Source organism: Prinia subflava, chromosome 8 (genome assembly GCF_021018805.1).
Source record: "Prinia subflava isolate CZ2003 ecotype Zambia chromosome 8, Cam_Psub_1.2, whole genome shotgun sequence".
Taxonomy (NCBI): Eukaryota; Metazoa; Chordata; class Aves; order Passeriformes; family Cisticolidae; genus Prinia; species Prinia subflava.
The window spans coordinates 12,778,730-12,795,959 of record NC_086254.1 but is presented as its reverse complement, the minus strand read 5'-3'; the positions used below and the strand labels follow the sequence as shown (position 1 = coordinate 12,795,959).

General features: G+C 56.1%; 1 protein-coding gene across 2 annotated transcripts in view; it reads right to left on the bottom strand.

Moving 5' to 3' along the window:
• The window catches only part of CSNK1G2 (casein kinase 1 gamma 2), a 43,665-nt gene extending 27,332 nt beyond the window's left edge, over nucleotides 1–16,333 (bottom strand). Inside the window, exon 1 of one of the 2 annotated variants that reach the window (XM_063403136.1) lies at nucleotides 16,171–16,333. The gene's annotated coding sequence lies outside the window, so the exon portion shown is untranslated. The remainder of the gene's footprint in view (nucleotides 1–16,170) is intronic. The other variant, XM_063403135.1, reaches the window with a different exon arrangement.
• Between the last annotated feature and the right edge of the window lie 897 nt (nucleotides 16,334–17,230).

The following is a 17,230-nucleotide window of genomic DNA, read 5'->3' as shown; positions in this document are numbered from 1 at the left end:
AACCAGAGCAGGAAACCTCCTTCTGAACAATGAAGGCACAGGTTTGCTTTCTGCCAGAGCAGCAATTCTGCAGAATCTATCTCACCAGTTCAACGCAGAAAAAGCCAGTTAGGATGTCAAATTGGTTTCGGTTTTACTAAGCCAGAGTTTGTAGCAGCGGAAGAAAGGAAGTTCACTACGGACAAAGCTGAGTCCTTGGCTGGGAGGCCTTAAAAGGACAGCAGAGTCCAGCTCCCAGGGCTTCGTCCCTTCCCATCTGCTCGGGCGTTTCCGTGGGACGCGTGCAGCCACCCCGGCCAAGATCTGACGTTTCTCTCGAGCCCCCGCTCACCACAGCAGGAGCTGGATCCTCTCAGGCATTTCTCACACAGCCACTGACTCAACCCAGTGGTCTCTGCCCTCAGCCCCTCGCATGCACCAGGTTTGGCGGCTCTGCCACGGGGTTTTCCATTTAAACGAGACAATACATCCCCAACGCAGCAAGCTCCAGGGAGACACCAGATACTAATTAAATCCATGCTGCTGCCGGAAAACAGAGCTGCAGAGAGGAACCAGCTGCCTTCCAAAAGTCCACAGCAGTTGGCCAGCAAAATGGTGTATGCCAGTCCCATGGCTTCTGCTTCTCCTGCTCCCCCATCCATACATTTACATTTACATTTTCCAACTAGTCCCATCCTGCCCAGTTCTTGCACAGATTTATTACCACAAGCATGCTCATTTGGGAAAGAGCCTGAAAAGGTTTCCTTTCTACTCAAGACCCAACATCACTTTTAATCCACTCATGCCCAGAGCATAAAGCTCAAGACTGCTCCACCAAACCCGAGAAGTTTCAGAGCAGAACAACCCAGGCAGATCTGACTGACGCTGGGCACGGGCAGGTCCCCAGTGCTCACCTCCTGCAAAACCTGAGCTTTGCTTTCACACCTGGTAACTCTCTGCAAAACGGGCTCAGCCTGCAAGCAGGTGCCCAAAGAACTGTCTGTATCCCAAACCACTGAGTCACATCTGTGCTCACCTTGGGAACCGGAGAAGCCCAAGGAGAGCTGCTGCTCACACAGCTGCTGAGCACAGACTACAGAGCCCACAGCACCTTTAGGGCAGGCAAACCTATCCCATACATCAACCTCTGCCACTGCATGCTGTGCGGAAAATACCCAGTCTTGACAGCTCAGGTACCCTTTTACTTCCCTGGGAGGTCCAACAAGGACAGATCCAAGTGCTTGCCTGTGCTGCAGGACCATGGGGATCCAGCCCAAGGGCAGCTGGCTGATGAGGAATGGGAGCTGCATGAGCACAGCTGCAACAGGCATCACTGAGCCCTCTCCATCCCCCGCTCCACGGAATTTTCTAGAGCAGATTTACCTTTGGATTGTGGTGGCAGCTCTAAGACTCCCCTGCAAAGCCTTTCTGTGAAAGGTATGACTCTACATGTGTCACAAACACACAAATTCATCACCGCTGTAACCCACATCGCCAGTCTGACCATGACAAGTCACTGTGCTGGGCCACAAGAACCAGGCAAGAAAGCTCTGCATTCAGATGTCAGGTTTCTGAGCAGGCAAGTTCCCCTTCCACCTCCTCCCCTACCCAGAGCTCACAGCCTGCTTCACAGTCACCAGGCAGAGGGAAAAAACAGGCTTCCAGACAAATAGATAATTTTCACCCAGCAGCTGGGAACAACAGCTTCCATTTCCATCTGAGGCTGGAACACCTCCCCCTGCGCTGCTGTAGCCTGAAATAAGGTTAAGACCATCTCTACCAGCATGCAGCTTCCCCAGCCCTGTCCCTGAATACTCCCACACCCTCAAAAGCCAACACTTTTCATAAAAACAAGATGAAATGCTGCTCGCCTTTCCCTTGATAAGGGATCTTTATGCACTTCTGCAGCACGCCCGGGAATGGATGTGGAAGAAGAGCTGCCGTCACTTTCCCAGGGAGAACAGGGGAAGGCTCTCTCCCTGCCTCCACTGCAGCCAGAGATGTGCTGCACTTTGCTTTGCAGCCACGGCCACGCAGCTGAGAGCTGCCCTGGCTGCGGAGAGCTCCAGGCACGGGCTGCAGGACGTGGCCAGCTGAAGGGCAAGGCTTAGGGACAACCTGCTGCAAGAGATTTGACAGCACGCCCAGAGGAACAGCAGGTACAAATGCAGGCAGCAGCAGGAGGAAACATCAGAGGAACATGCCTCTGGCTCAGAATGGCCCAGCAAAGCAGAGAGGGGAACGCTGCAGCAGCTGCGAGGCCACAATGTGATCCAAGAGCTGATCCTGAGCCTACCTGCTCAGCATCTCCAGGAGCCAGTGGGCACAGGGACCCACAGAGGACAGCACAGAGCTGGCACTGCTGACACCTCACCATGGCAGGAGGGGCAGAGGCCATCCACCTCCCAACACACTGGGATGGGCTCATCTCCCAGCCTGGTATCCAGGCCACTCTGCATTGCTTGTTGTTAAACTTCAGGGTCTTCCCTCCCTCCACTGAATTTTCAGTAATACACGAGAGCACACACAGGTATTTAAACACTAGTGCCAAGTCAGATTGAAACAGTGAACTACCAGAGATCTCCGGATCCCAGTCCATGAAATTAGTTCTTCCCACTAAAGCAGGGCGATGGGAAGGCATCCTGCTCTCCCTGCCCTGGGACAGCCCAAACATCACCACAAGGCCGGTCCATCACAAAGCCTCATCACACACACAACACTCTGTATGGTGCCATCGCTTCTCTGCATGCACTGAAGGCAGAGCAGGGTCCACACTCTCCACTACGACCCACTGAGAAGGCCCTACAGCAAAAGCTTCCTTCTTTATGCAACTACAGGCCCCTGAGGACAGAAACTGTGGCAGGACATGACAGCAGGCATTCTCACAGGAGAGAATGGCCCAGGAGGGGCTGCAGTGCCATTGTCACCCCTCGCCACAAGCCACAGGGTGAGTCACCACCTGTGGCAGGCAGCCCTGGACTCAGCCATCAGTGCAGCCAGTGCATGGCACAACAGCTCCCTGCTGACACAGCTTTATCAATTCCTTTATCAATTCCCACCATGGTAAAGCTGAGAGCAGCTCTCAGACAGAAAGGAAGGGGACCCCCTGCAGCCCCCAACACCCTCAGTTATGGCCTTTTCTGTTCCATGGGACTCTGGAGAAGCATTGCCCCCCCCCACAGCCAGCCCTGCCTCCCACCCACCCCCTCTCCTCTGGGAGCCACCCCACTAGTGCCATGGGCATCTCTGGAGGGGGACACTGCCCACGGGATGATCCAACCTCGTCACAGCAGGATGAGGCTTCAGAGGAGCCTCCAGAGACGTTTTGGTGCATGAGTCAGAGGGTCTGTGCACATGGTGGGGTGGGATGTCCCCACACACACCACGGGAGAGCTCCTCGTGGGACAGCTCTGCTTCCAGAGTGTGAACCCCGCTGGCATCCCACAGGCCAGGAGCAGCAGCAGGGAGGACATGAGATGATGGGGCCATCCATGCACTGTCTCACAGGGAGGGCTGTCAAATGGTGGGAGATGTGCAGGAGCAGAGGAAGAACATGATCCATTCGAAGATGTCCTCAGAGATCCCACAGCCTCAAATCCACATGTGCTCCTGGGATTGTGAGGGATCAGTGGAAGGCAGGGTGAGGGGATCAACATTTGTTCTCTAAAGGATAAGAGAGGTTTCCCAACACCTCTGCCACAACAAAAGCAAATTTCTGGATGCATGTGTCTCCCTTCCCTTCCTCCTCCAAGCCCAAGTTGGGTCTGAAAACCTTTCATCCACCTGGAAGAAATTTCCTCCCCACAGAGGAACTTAACTGAAAACCAGCACAGGCAAGTCTGACACTCTCCGCCCTGCAGAGTGGGACACCACAGTGACCCACTCAGGACTTGATCCTCCCTATAGCCTTTGGACAAGGTCCTAAATAACCTCTGGAGCAGGAGACTGGGAACAGACTGCTGCCCCTACTCACACCATGGGCCTCCCCACAGCACCAACGGCTGAACTTCACTGAATAACCCAGGGTATCCCAGCTCACTCCCATCTTCCAGGGAGCAGGAGATCAAAATTTAGCAGAGAACTAGATGTGGTTCCATTTCCCTTCCCTGCAGCCTCTAATGAGCACAGAATGAGCAAAACCACTCCCTCCACTCTGTCTGCATGGCCTCCTCGTGTGCAAGGCAAGGGAATCCCAACACAGGAGGCCAGACAAGGAATCTGAGGGATACCATCAGCACACTGCACCAGCCTGACAATTTCTGTGCCAGGGACACAGGTGACGTTCACTCTTCTGGAAACCACTATCTCTGGAGGGTAGGACACCCCCGCTGCCCAAGCTGCTGCACTGCCACAGCAGACTGCCTTGTCTTATCTGAACCACAGCTTTCCAAGCAGCCGTGCATGAGAAAACCCCTCTGCTCCAGCAGAGTCCAGGCCACCAGGGAGAACAGATGATACCAGGTGTGGACACTGCCATTGCAAATTCTTCACATGACACACCAGGCGGGACACCCCAGAAGAGACTGCATCCGCTCTCCTGTGTTGGCATCCACACATACGGCTCTCAGGATTGGACACAAACCTCCTCCTCTCCTAGCAGGCTGGGAAACAATCCAAGCAGGAGCATTAGCCCTCTTATCTTCCTTATGTCCCTCCTCACAGGCTCCAGGGGCTTTCCAGACCAATGTCCCCCTAGCTCTTACACTGCTCCTGGCAGCAGCTGGTTCAGAGTACGTCACCAAGGAAGTGTCATTACAGAAAAAGGAACTGAGGCACAACAGTGCCACATGTCACACAGAAAGCAGTGGCAGAAAAGTCCAGTCCCCAAAGGCTGCTGTGCCCTCTGAGGTCACCTGCAGGGATGGTGGCTCTGCCCACAGGTGTCTTCTCCATGCAGGGCAGTAACCTGGCACACAGCAGTAACCCGGCACACGGCAGTAACCCGGCACACGGCAGTAACCCGGCACACGGCAGTAACCCGGCACAGGAGCGGGTCAGAGGCCTGACATGGAGATTGCCAGATTGGTTTCAGATTTGTTTCCTGGTTCACATTTCCAGGAGGTGGATGGAGCAGATGCCTACAGCTTGCAATTGCCTCCTCCTGCTCCTCCTGACCTGTGCCACTCCAGGGAACCACCACCTCTTAAGAGGTGCTGCCCTCCTGCCAGGGGACAGACAGACACTGCCCAGCTCTGCCACTCCAGGGCTGTCACCAATAGAGGTGTGGGAAAGGAGGGACACCCAATCCAACAGCTTGGGAGGGTGAGCTGCTCTGTACCACCCAGAGAACCACGTGCAGAGCCAGGGAGGCACTGGGAGCACTCGCAGGGTATCCAAAAGCTCAGCCAGAAGAAGATGCCATCCATCAGTCCAGCAGCTCCAAGCAGCCCCAGAGAGGGGCTGGGAATTCTGTGTGGCAAAGCAACCAGCTCCTGACGGGAGAGCCAAAGCTCACCTGGGTGGCTTTGAGAAACCAGAGAACCTGTCACCCTTATCAACATGGGCCGGATATCAGGAGGAATTTCTTAACAAGGGTTGTTAAACATTGCAAGGGGCTGTCAGGGAGATGGTGAAGTCACCACCCCTGAAGGTGTTTAAGGAAAGACGGGACATGGCACTCAGTGCTCTGGGCTGAGTGACAACATGGGGATTGGTCACAGGTTGGACTCAATCTTGGGGGGTCTTTTCCAGCCGAAATGATTCTGGGATTCTGTGATCACCTCCCATGGGCAAGAGCTGTGACAGATTTGCCCAGTACCTCAAACAACAGGGCTCCTTCCCAGCCCTGCCTGGGACCAGGGGAGGAAGAGGCAGAGACAACATACAGCACTAGAGGAATGGAAACTAAAGTTTCATCTCCCACCTCCAAGATATGGGATAGCTACTCATGCCACAGGGAATGGGGGGAGCTGAGTACTCTGGAAGGGGTTTTTAATCAGCCACGCACACACCAGCTACAGTTTAAAGGGGGAAACAGACCCACAAAGGCTCCAACTCAGTGGATTCGGAACAATTCCAGCCTGGCTGCCAAAGGCCTGAGCACTGCGATGGCGAGAGCTGTGTGTGCCAGCAGGGTTCCCTGCTCCTCAGCCATCTGGGGACTGTCACTCTGCACAGATCTGCTTGGCCTCCTGTCATGTGTAGCGCTCCCAACCCCTTTTCTGTCAGCAGGATCTGGGTTGGCAGAAACACTTTTAATTGTAGGATTTTTTTTTTCCCTTAACCCATATCCTCTTGACAGAACCAGGTTAGGAAGCAGCTGCACTGGCAGATCTGGGGTGGCCTTTTGCGAGGCAAGGCAGGGGAAAAAAGGGGAGCCTGGATCCAGTGATCTCTTCGATCACCAAACCACAGTTAAACACAACTTCCCCACCTCTCCTAAGGTCACATAGAAAGGGGGAGCACCACCAGCTCAGCTCAGCTCTGTTCTAGCCCAGTCCCTTTGCTCCAGAGCAGGTCCTTTGTCCTGGAGAGTCCCGGAGCAGGGTGGGTGGAAGGGATGTCATTCCCACTGGTGACAAGGGCTGTTTCCATTTCTGGGTGTCAGAGCTGCAGCTCTGCCAAGCTGTGCTGTCCCACATTTTCCCCTCTGCTTTCTTCCTGAGGCTGCTCCAAGCCCCACACATTTCCCCTCAAATGACCGCCAAACCATACAGATTTGGGGGGGAAAGAGGGGGAGGGAAAGATAAGCATCCAGCAGGGCTAACCAGGAAACCTCTCCCCAAAGAACTGTCAAATTCTGCGTTCTGAGATGCCAAAACCACTTCCCTGCTGCAGAGCCACACACTCGCTGCTGCCCTGGCCCCCAGCTCTCCTCCCCAGCAGGAACAGCACTCCAGGGCCACAGGCAATCCCACAGCCCAGACCGTGAGAGGAAAGAGCAGCACCATGCAATTCATCTTTCCTGCAGAATAACTGGGGCAGAGGGATGCTCTGTGGCATGACAACATCCATCAGCTTCCGTGCAAGAGTCAGCAGCACCTTCAGGGAAGCAGCAAGCGATCCACGAGGCGTTCATCCTCCCACCCCCTCTCTTACAGGACCATCAGCAGCTCAACCCATTACAGTTTTCTTTGCAACCTCTCAAAGGTAAGGAAGCGACCTCCTTATTTCACAGATGGGCATGGAAGCATCTGTGATCTCAGAGAAAAAACGGGATAGAGAACAGCGATTCCCAACTAACTGGAGACTAACTGGGACAAATTCCTAAGGCCCAGCAAGCACCTCAGTCTGCTGGCTTGCAGGGAGGGATAAGTTTCATAACAGAGGGACCAGAGATCTACATCCCATTCCCACTCACACCACAAGCTGTGCAGGATCTTTTCACTCCTCCATCCCTCACACAGAGGATCAGCTTCACAACCCTTTATTAAGCACTGGGACACCTTTGTGGATTAAGGATTTTGTCTGATTTGCACCAACTTTCACAGCAGAAGGGCACATTACAAAGGTTTTTTCTCATCTTCCCTTGTCCCCCACCTGTGTGTATTCTACTGGGGATGAGAAGGTCAGGACTGAAACAGGAAGAGCACAGGACTGGTTACAGCTGAAGAAGTGGTGCTGTGCACTGGGAAAGGAATCTTTCAAGAGGTTCATCCCAAAGATTCTCTCAAACAGGTACATCCAGTGCAACCTCGCTGGTTCCTCCCTTCCCCTCACCTGCTTCTTTCAACCCTACACAAAGGGCTTAATTTGTAAAATCAGAGGGACCATTCCAATGAGGGAACATGCAGGATACACCCCCAGGAGGACCCATTTCATCTTGCTGCTATTAATACCTGGAACATTATTTGCACGAACAGACTGTCCTTTCTCCCTCATTTCTGGGCTCTCACTTCTCTGGTTTGTCCCAGAAATCCCAGCCAACACACGTTCACCCTTCTCTAGTACACACTTCCATCCAAAACCCCAACCTTTCCCCTTTTTTTTTGAGTTAATTACTCATGCTTCTAGTTCACATCACCTCTTTCAACCCCTGCAGGATACAGGAGACAGGATACAGCTTCCCTGGCTCCCTCACTCATTAGGCAGCCAATCTGTGGGCCTAAACCCATCAACTCTCATTATGGAAAGGGATCAAGACTTCCCACAGCTGCCCAGCATCCCACTATCCTCCAAGCTGGATGGGGCTTTCACTCCTCTTTGCTTCCCTACCACCAAAGCTGTGACTAAGAGCCAGAGCCAGGCTCTGGCTGGGCTTGGCCCTCCCTGGCACAGCCTTAGGCTGGGCCCAAGGGCTGCTTGCAAGCCCTGTGCCACACTGGCATGAAGAAGTTCTCAACCTTTCAGAGCTGTGCTGAGCTCTGCCCACAGGGGCCCAGGCAAAGCCTTCCCCTTGCAAACAGCTGCGTGCCTTTGGTTTTGCTTCAAGAGGAAACATGTTTTCTCTGTATCCAGGCATAAAACAGTCAAGCCTGGCCAAAACCACCCAATCAACAGCACAGAGCATGACAAGTTAGGGCAGAGGGTTACCAAGGAGCTAAGGAAGCCCAGACTTTCCAGCCAGACCCAGAATTCCTGACCTGCTCGGTCTGCAGAGAGGGGCTGGGAAGAGGATGAGGCTCCTCTCCATCGCCGTGCCCTCACACATCACAGCCAGCCCACGCAGCCTGAGACGCCACCATACCCTGACCCGAATTCTGACATGCACCAGCACACAGCCCTGTTCAGCCCTCTTCTCCCAGAAACCTGGGGCAAGCTCAGCACTGAACCAGCAGCACATTTTACCTGCTTGTTTGGGGCACCCTGTGAGAAGAATCACACAGCAAGGTGAAGGACCTCACTGAAAGGTGAGGAGAAGCCATGAGCACCTCATCAAGGCAGCCCAGGGAATGGGAAATCGTGCCATTAGCAGGATCCACTGCAGAGGATTTCACAGCTAATGAACCCTTGCCATCACAGACCACAGCGAAAGCAAAAGCAGCGGGGAATTTCTTTTCTGATAAGCTGCTTTTATCAGGAAGTTCAGCCCGGCTGCCCACAGCAGCCTCAGCTGCAGAGCAGCTCCCCAGCCTATGCCTTTAAATCCCCTTGGCAGCGCAGGGCTGGGGCTGAGGGAGCAGACACGCCCTGTGCTCAGCGCTGGAGCACACAAACATTTCCTCCCAGCCATTCCCGCACTCAGAGCTGCCCTGTACCTGCCAGGGCCGTGCCAGAGGGAACCAGGCTGTGCCACGTGCACCTGGACATGCACAGACTGAAACTCATTTCCTGAATCCCCCCTGCTTCCCCGCCAGCACTGGACATTCTTCCCCCAAACTTCTTCCTTAAGGCAAATATTTGGAGTCTAACAGGCATTCCTCATGGAAGGCACAAGTTAAATATTGGCCCTAAAACAACAGCAAGTGCCTTTCAATGATTCTGGCTGGGGAAGCACTGCTCTGGACTTTGATTTCTGGCTCTGAACAAAAATAGGAGCAAAGCCCTGAGTGCTACACTCTTCTCCTGGGAGCAGTCAGATTTCAGGCTCTACAAGTCCCCTGCCAGGACCACAACCACAGTGGGAACAGTCCCTGCTTGTGCCTTCTCACAACTCGGGTGTCTGCTGTCACCCAGCCAAGGCTGCTGCAGTGCATCCTCTGCACCGGGCACAGGATCAGGCTGAGGCTCATTTCCAGGTCTGTGATTATATATCCTCAGACAGACACTGGAGAAGACCTGCTGGGAACCGTGGGTGCCATCCAGGGCATCTGCACACCTTATCCTCCCTGCCTCTGGCTGCACCACCCGCATTCCCAAAGGTGCCCACCTCTTCATCCAGCCATGCCCGTCTCTTCAGTGCAAAAGATGCTCCAGGCTGTTTCTGCTCTGCAGGCAGCCCAGCTCCCAGTGGACATGCTGGCTCTTGTAAGAAACATCCCAGCAAGGTAAGAGAGCAGTCAGAGAGGTGACAGCACAATGAAAGGGAGAGGGAAGGTGAGGAGGAAAAAGAAACCTGCACTGAGGTCAGTACACCTGAAGCCTGGCAGCACTCAGGTCCTGGAATGTCATGGGCATTTTCCACATGGATCAGGGGAGCAGAGCTGCTGTCGTGACTCTGCAGCCAGAGCCCTGCAGAGCTGGATTTGTTGCACCCCAGAGCAGCTCTGTGATGTCCAGATACTCCTGATCCAAGCCCGAGCAGAAGGGCTGCTCCATCACCCCCACTGCAGGCAGGCCCCAAAGAGCCCCTGCCAAAGCCACCCCAAACCAGAGTCTGCTCCAACGCCCACTGCTTCTCCACTAAACACCCCAACAGTTACCCTGAGAAAGGTTACATGGCACAGATGTGCTACACACCAACTCACACTCACAGGGTTTGCTCAGCATGGGGTGTGTTAAATGAGCCTCTCTTTTGCTCTCCTGTGGACCTTGTGAGCCCAGGAGCACCTTGCTCAGCCCTGCCCCCTCTGAGCAGGCCTGGGAATCAGGAGGGGGACTGAGCAGTGGAGAGCTGCTCCTTGGCAACAACCCCCGTTGTGTGAGATGGAGAGATCTGATGGTCTGCTATGCTGGAATTCCTCTCTAAATCCTTCCCAGGACACTTATGATGGCACTTCGACCTGGGGAATCTGCTGGGGGCTCTGACAACCTCTCAGTGAGATCCCCTGATGACACAGGCACCACTCTGAAAACAGTGTGGGTTTAAAACCAGCTGCGAGTCACCCTGGAGGAAATGTTAAAGCTCCGAGCACTTCCTATTCCCTCCTCAGCCACTGAAGCCCATGGAGTGACGAGCTCCAGCAAGTTTGAGCAGGAATTCCCAAGGCTCAAGGCAGAGACCAGCCTGTACCTGTCAGCACCAACACCTCCACATCCCACACTGACCCTGCACTGCCAGAGCCGACTGCCCCTCCTCAGCTCCCGGCTCGGAGCAGCCCCTTCCAGCACAGGGACCCCACCTCTGCTCCCAGCACCTGAGTCCTTCCCTAACACTCCCTGTACTTGGCAGCACCAAAGCCAGACTTCGACTCGAACCAGCATCGCCTCTGAGATGAATTGGCAGAGCTGGGGGCGAGGGGATTCCAGGAGAGCCTCAGCCTGCCCCTCGCCCACACACACGGCACAGAAGTTGCTGGAAAGCACCATCCTCTCCCCACATCAAACCAGGGAAACCAAGCAGAGTATACACTTCATCACTGCCAACAGTTCCTGCTAAAAAAAGGATAAGAGAAAGGGGTTTTTGCTTTGCTGTTTGTACCTCGATGCTACCTCAAAAGCAGCATGATTTTTTTACCTGAAAACATTGGGCAAGGACAGAGTCTGTGAGAATGGAGCTTTTGTAGCACAGCTCTGTTCAGGTTTAAATTAAATTTCCACTGACCTTTTTGAGCCCATCGTTCAGCCACCCACACCCAAGCAGCCCCTCTTAGCAAGACTCTGCAGCCCCCAGCCTGGGAAGATGAATAAAGCCCCAAAGACTTGGCTGTGCTCCCAGGGAACCCCCACACCCCTCCCAGCACCGCTCCTGCTGCACGGAACTGCTCTGCTGCAGGGTTGCAAAGCTCTTCCAAAGGAAAGCTGCACAAAATTCAAGTTCAAGCTCAACCTTAACCCCTGTTTATTAACTTAAGAACATCCCTCTCAGGGTGACAAAGCCCGTGCATCACCTGCCAACTGTCTCATTCACTACTGGGAAAGCAAAGGTCAGGCCTGCCTCATTAAAAAGCATTACATAACATTAAGTAACAAAGGGCTACAGGACATTCTTTGCTTGGTGGACATGTAAAAATGAATGACTCAAAAATGAACGCTCCTTTCCTCCAGACTCCTGGTGCCTTCAGCACCCTGGGAGGCCAATGAGCACCTTATTTCCAAGGCAACAGTGTCCTGGCTCATCCCAAATCCTGCTCTCACATCCAACTTATTGCCACCCCTGCCCTGCAGGTACTAAACAACACTCAGCACTGCCCAGCTCTCTTTCAGAGCACAGTCCCCAGACCCCAGTGGATGTGTTTCTGCTGCCTCACGGCTCACACTGAGGGGAAGTCGAGATCTTGGCCTGTGGCAAAGGGATCCTTCCCCAGCCCTGGGTCAGCTCGGCTGGACCTCGCTGGACAAGACTTTGGGCTTCCCCCATGTCACCATCTCAGTGCAAGCCTTTCACAGACAGGACTGTGAGAGCACTTGGTTCCACCTTCACCACAGGGCCTCAAGAGCTGTGTTTCATAGCAGTGAGGATGTTTCTGCTGGGACATTTCAAGTGCCAGGGGCCCGATGCAGTGGGGAAGGCCGGTGTCAACAGGACAGTGCCACCAACCTCCCAGCAGAACACAGATTCCACAGGCACTGGGAGATCTTCCTGGAGACACAGTGAACTTCTATCCACCATCTTGCTGGAGCCAAAGAAGGCAATTTAAAGTTTTTATAGAACTAACTGAATTCCTCTACTGCAGGAGCAAACTCTCTTACAGTGGGCGGTGGATGAAACCAGAGATTTCTTGCTCCACGTAGCATTTTGAAACACCCTGCAAAGCCTTACCTACAAGTTTCAGCTTACCTGAAGAGCCATTTCCTGCCCCACACAGGGCTCATCGTGGGTGCTGATCTGCTGCTGCTGCGCTCCGAACGCAGCGAGCAGAGGGCAGAGACGTGCTGTGGTTTCAGAGCCACTGCACCACCCTCCCTCCTGCCCCCACCGGGCTGGGGGCTGCGAGCAGGGGTCACGGCTCAGAGCACCACGGGTGTCACCCAGGAACGTGACAGGGTAGGACAGACAAGGCAGGGGTGTGCTGGAACACCTCGGAATGGAATCACAGAATGGTTTGGGTTGGAAGGAACCTCAGAGCTCAACCAGTTCCACCTCCTGCCATGGGCAGGGATGCTTTGCACTAGTCCAGGGTGCTCCTTTGATCCAGCCTGATCTTGGAACTTCCAGGGACAGGGCAGACACAGCTGCTCTGGGCAACCTGTGCTAGGGCCTCACCACTTTAACAACCAGGAATTTCTTCCCAATATCCACCTAACCCTGCCCTCTGTCAGGGGGAGGCCATTCCTCCTTGTCCTGTCCCTCCAGTTCCTGATGCACAGGCTGCTTTTTCAAAGCCAGTTATTAGAAATAATACATCAAATGTAACATGCAAGGGAGGGGCTGCCCACAGGAAGGGCTGCGGGGCTACAGCCTGGGCAGGAATTTAGAATTCCTCAGGAGAAGGAGGGCAGCTGGCATGAATCAGGGATCCTGACAGAGGACTCTGATGTTCCACACTCAGCTGCCCCAGCAGAAAATCACCTTTTCACCTCCCTCACAACTAAAGCTGCTGCTCCTCTACAGCAACAAATCTACCAGAGGCAGCAACTGCCAGCAGGAAGTAGAAACAGCCTCTCATGAAACTCTAAAACTATTCACACAGCTTTTCTAACAACAGGAAGATGAATTGTTCTCCAGCAGCACCCCAGAGCTGCTGGGACCTGCTCTCCCTCCATGCCCTCCCAGTTCACAGGGTACAGCTGGACCAAAGCAGACTCCAGGTCATACCATGTCTGGGCCAAGGAAGGAGGCTCGGGTTCACAGCTTCTCACTGCACCCACAACGAGCCACATCTGCCCAGTCAGAGCCCAATTACAGGGCTGTGGGCAGAGCTGTTCCCACAGGCTCTCAGCAAAAAGCCGTGGCAAACACATGAAGCTCCTGTGCTGGCACCCAAGTCTGTCCCTGCTCAGCAGCACGGCAAGGGAAGAGGGTTTGACTCCTCAAACTGCAGTGGGAAGTCACAGAAGTAGCACGGGGCAAACCAGGCCGCTGCCCTCTGGTACCAAACCCCACAGTGCCTGGCCCTGCCCAGCAAGGGGAGGGTCTCCTCCCCAGCCCAGGGGCTGCAGCTCTGCTGCACACCCCCCAACAGCACATCAGGGCTTGCTGCCCACCCAAGGCTTCCCTCATCCCTCCCACCAAGGCTTTAGCGCCTGTGGAGCTGCAGTTCCTGTGTGAAGGCAGAGACAAACAGCTTCCTACCCCCCCTGGCTTGCACAGCACCTGGGCCTTGCAGCAGTGCCCGGATCAAGGGCCAGGCACACACCTCGAGGGACCAGCCGAGCACAGGAGAGCTGCTCCAGCACAGCTCAGCCCAGCTCCTCCCAGCTAGGAAAACCACGGGAGGGAGGTGGGCAGGGGGAGACAGCTCCAGAGCACAGCCAGGCCCAAGTCCAGCAAAGACATTTATTGGCAGCTGCTCTCAGACATTGTGTCTTCCAGCCCAGTGGGGCTGGAGCTGGGCAGGAGGGGGGAGAAATACTGATTGTCCATGAGCACAACTCTCATGTCATTCCCATTGATCCGCTGAGTCACTCCCGTATTAACAGTTTTGACAACACCCAGGCTGCACAGGAGCTCTGACACAGAATACAAAACAAGGGGCACTGTGAAGCTGCTCCTGAGAGCAGCACCCAGGAACCTGCTGAGCTGCCAGGGCCTGCTTCCTCCTCTCAGGAGCTGCACCAAGAGCAAGCAGCACACACTGTGCTGCAAGGGCAGGGCACACAGCTCCATCCAGTGTGCCCAGGGAAGCTGCTGGATACAAGGTCTGCCCTGCAAACCACCACCAGCTGCACCCCGGGGATGCAGGGGGAAAGCAGAGCAGCTGCTCCTTTGGCAAAGGAACGACCCAAGTGATTTTTAAGTGATTTATAAGGCCTCACAGAGCTGTCAGCTAATGAGGAGGGGACCAAACCGTAAAGCACAAGAGGCCAGCCACCTCTCCAGGCTGAGGGGCAACCCCCAGAGGGCAGGGGGATCCCCAGATCTCATGGTCCCACACACTGAGCATGCTGGTGTTGGACCAGTCAGCACCACAGCCCTCCCAGCACCCCAAAGCTGCTCAGGAGTGATAAAACACTGACCAAACAACGTCCCTGTCTGCAATGTACCAAATTAAAACAAAACCAACAAATCTTTGGCAAGTTCCTCACAGCAGCCAAGCCTATCCCGCCACGGCGAAGGCTCCCCATGGAGGCCTCCTGCCCTAATTTGCAGAAATTCTTTGTCAGACCACTGGCAAACACCAAACGTTTGCTCCAATCTGTTACATAAGGCCCGAATTTTAAACCTGGCCGTGGGGAGATGGGGGCACACTGTGTGTGCAGCCTGACAGGGCAGCCTGGCTGGCAGGTGAACTCACACGCTCCTCAGAATGCACTTCCACACCTCCAACCACTTGTTGTGTAGAAGGAAAACAAATGGATTAGTTAAGGAGGCAACTTCCAAAGGTTTTACACACCTTTCAACCCGGGTCCAGGCTAACTCAAACGAGAATGGACTGATATCATGGCAACTCAAAAGGGGGTTGTGAAACTTTGATTTTTAACTTCCCAAACATGGCAAGTCTGCATGTTGCCCAGCGCACAAAAGAAAAGGCACCTTCCTGACCATCCCCACAACTTCCCATTGTCTGCTCCCCACGATCCAGACCCAGCTCCCTGGCTCAGCTCCCTCCTGCCAGCCAGCGACAGGAGCCACAGGCCTCCCGGCAGAGCTGCTCCTCATTTGCAAACCTCAGAACAGCTCAAGTCGGCTCCTGTCTGCTGGGGGCAGGAGGGGGAGGGCACTTTTCCCTTTTTCCACATTCATCCTCACCCGCTTCGCTGAAGAAAAAAAAAGCCGTTTTAAATACCAGGTTCAGCACAGTCCTTTCCCCAAATAAACACTTCCCAACCCCTCTGGAGAGAGGAAAGCCACATACAAAGGAGCCAACATCCTGCGAGGCTCAGGCAGGCCGGGCCAGGGTGGGGGCCCAGGGGACACGGCCGGGAGGATCCGACCCCATCCCCGCCGCCCACCCGGCCCCGGGGGGGCTCGCACCTCTTCCCCGGGGCCACAAAACAGGCACGGCCCGGAGGGGACGGCGCGAAGGCGGCCCTGGGCCCTCAGACCCCGGCCCAGCCTGACCCCAACGCGACCCCAAAGTCTCCCCCGCCCCCCGATGCCAACCTGACCCCCACAGCCGCCCACTCCCCCCGGCCCACACCGACCCTCCCTCAGCCCCGCCACCCGGCGACCTCCCCAAGCCAAGCCGGGGCCTCCCCCGGCACCCCCGCGCCCCCACAGCCCCTTCCTCTCTCCGGGCCCCTCCCGGCGCTCAACCCCCTCCGCCACCGCCCCGGCCCCGCCGCCCCCGCCCGCGGCGCCGCCCGGCCCGGCCGCCCCTCCCCGGTGCCGGCCGTGCGGAGCCGAGGCCGCGGAGCCCCCACCATCCCCCGCTGCTCCCCCGGTGTTACCTCGGCGGTCCCTCAGCGCCGGGCGGCGGCGCCGCTGCCCCGCGGCCGCTCCCCCATGGCGGCGCCCCCGGCCCGGCCCCGCTCGCCTCCCCTCCGCCGCTGCGCCAACGGCGTACGGCCCGCGCTGCGCCAACGGCGTACGGCCCGCGCCGCGCCCGTGCGCGTCCGGCGCCAGCGGCGCAGCCGCGCTCCGTGAATACGGCCCGCGGGGCGGAGCGCGGCGCAAGCGCAGCGGGCGCGAGGGTGGCGGCGCGGCGGCGCTGGCGTAGGGCGCGTTCGGGAATAGCGGCCGCCGGGCGGCGGCGCGGCTTTGCGGCAGCGCCGCGCGCTTTACGGCAGCTCCGGTTAACCCCGTGCTGCCCGCGTCGGTGTCGGGACAAGCGCCGCTGTCGCGACAGGGCCCGCGCTGCCGGAGCGCCCTGCAGCCCTGTAGGGCTGGCAGCTCGCACACAGGGAACAGGTCGCCTGTAGGGTGCCCTGGAGGGTCCGACCCCACTGGTGGATGTGGCTCCGGTGGGGGTTGTCGCGTCGCTGTCGCGACTTGGATGCCACCGTCCTGCGGGTGGGTACGGGCCTGGCATGGGGGGTATCGGCACAGTTAGAGGGGGCAGGCCCGAATGCGTGAGTGAGCCCCGCACCGGAGTACAGCCCTGTTCTGGGGTACAGCCCCCGTGTTTGGGTACAGCCCCTGTTTTGGGGTACAGCCCTGCTCTGGGGTACAGCACCATTTTGGGGTACAGCCCCATTCTGAGGTACAGCCCCCATGTTTGAATAAAGCCTCTATTTTGGGGTGCAGCCCTGTTCTAGGGGACAGCCCCTGCTGTGGGGTACAGCCCCATTCTGAGGTACAGCCCCCATGTTTGAATAAAGCCTCTATTTTGGGGTGCAGCCCTGTTCTAGGGGACAGCCCCTGCTGTGGGGTACAGCCCCTGTTTTGGGGTACAGCCCCCATGTTTGGGTACAGCCCCTGTGTTTGGTACAGCCCCTGCTCTGGGGTACAGCGCCGTTTTGGGGCACAGTTCCCTCATCCCCACATCCATCCACACTCCACACCCTCTGG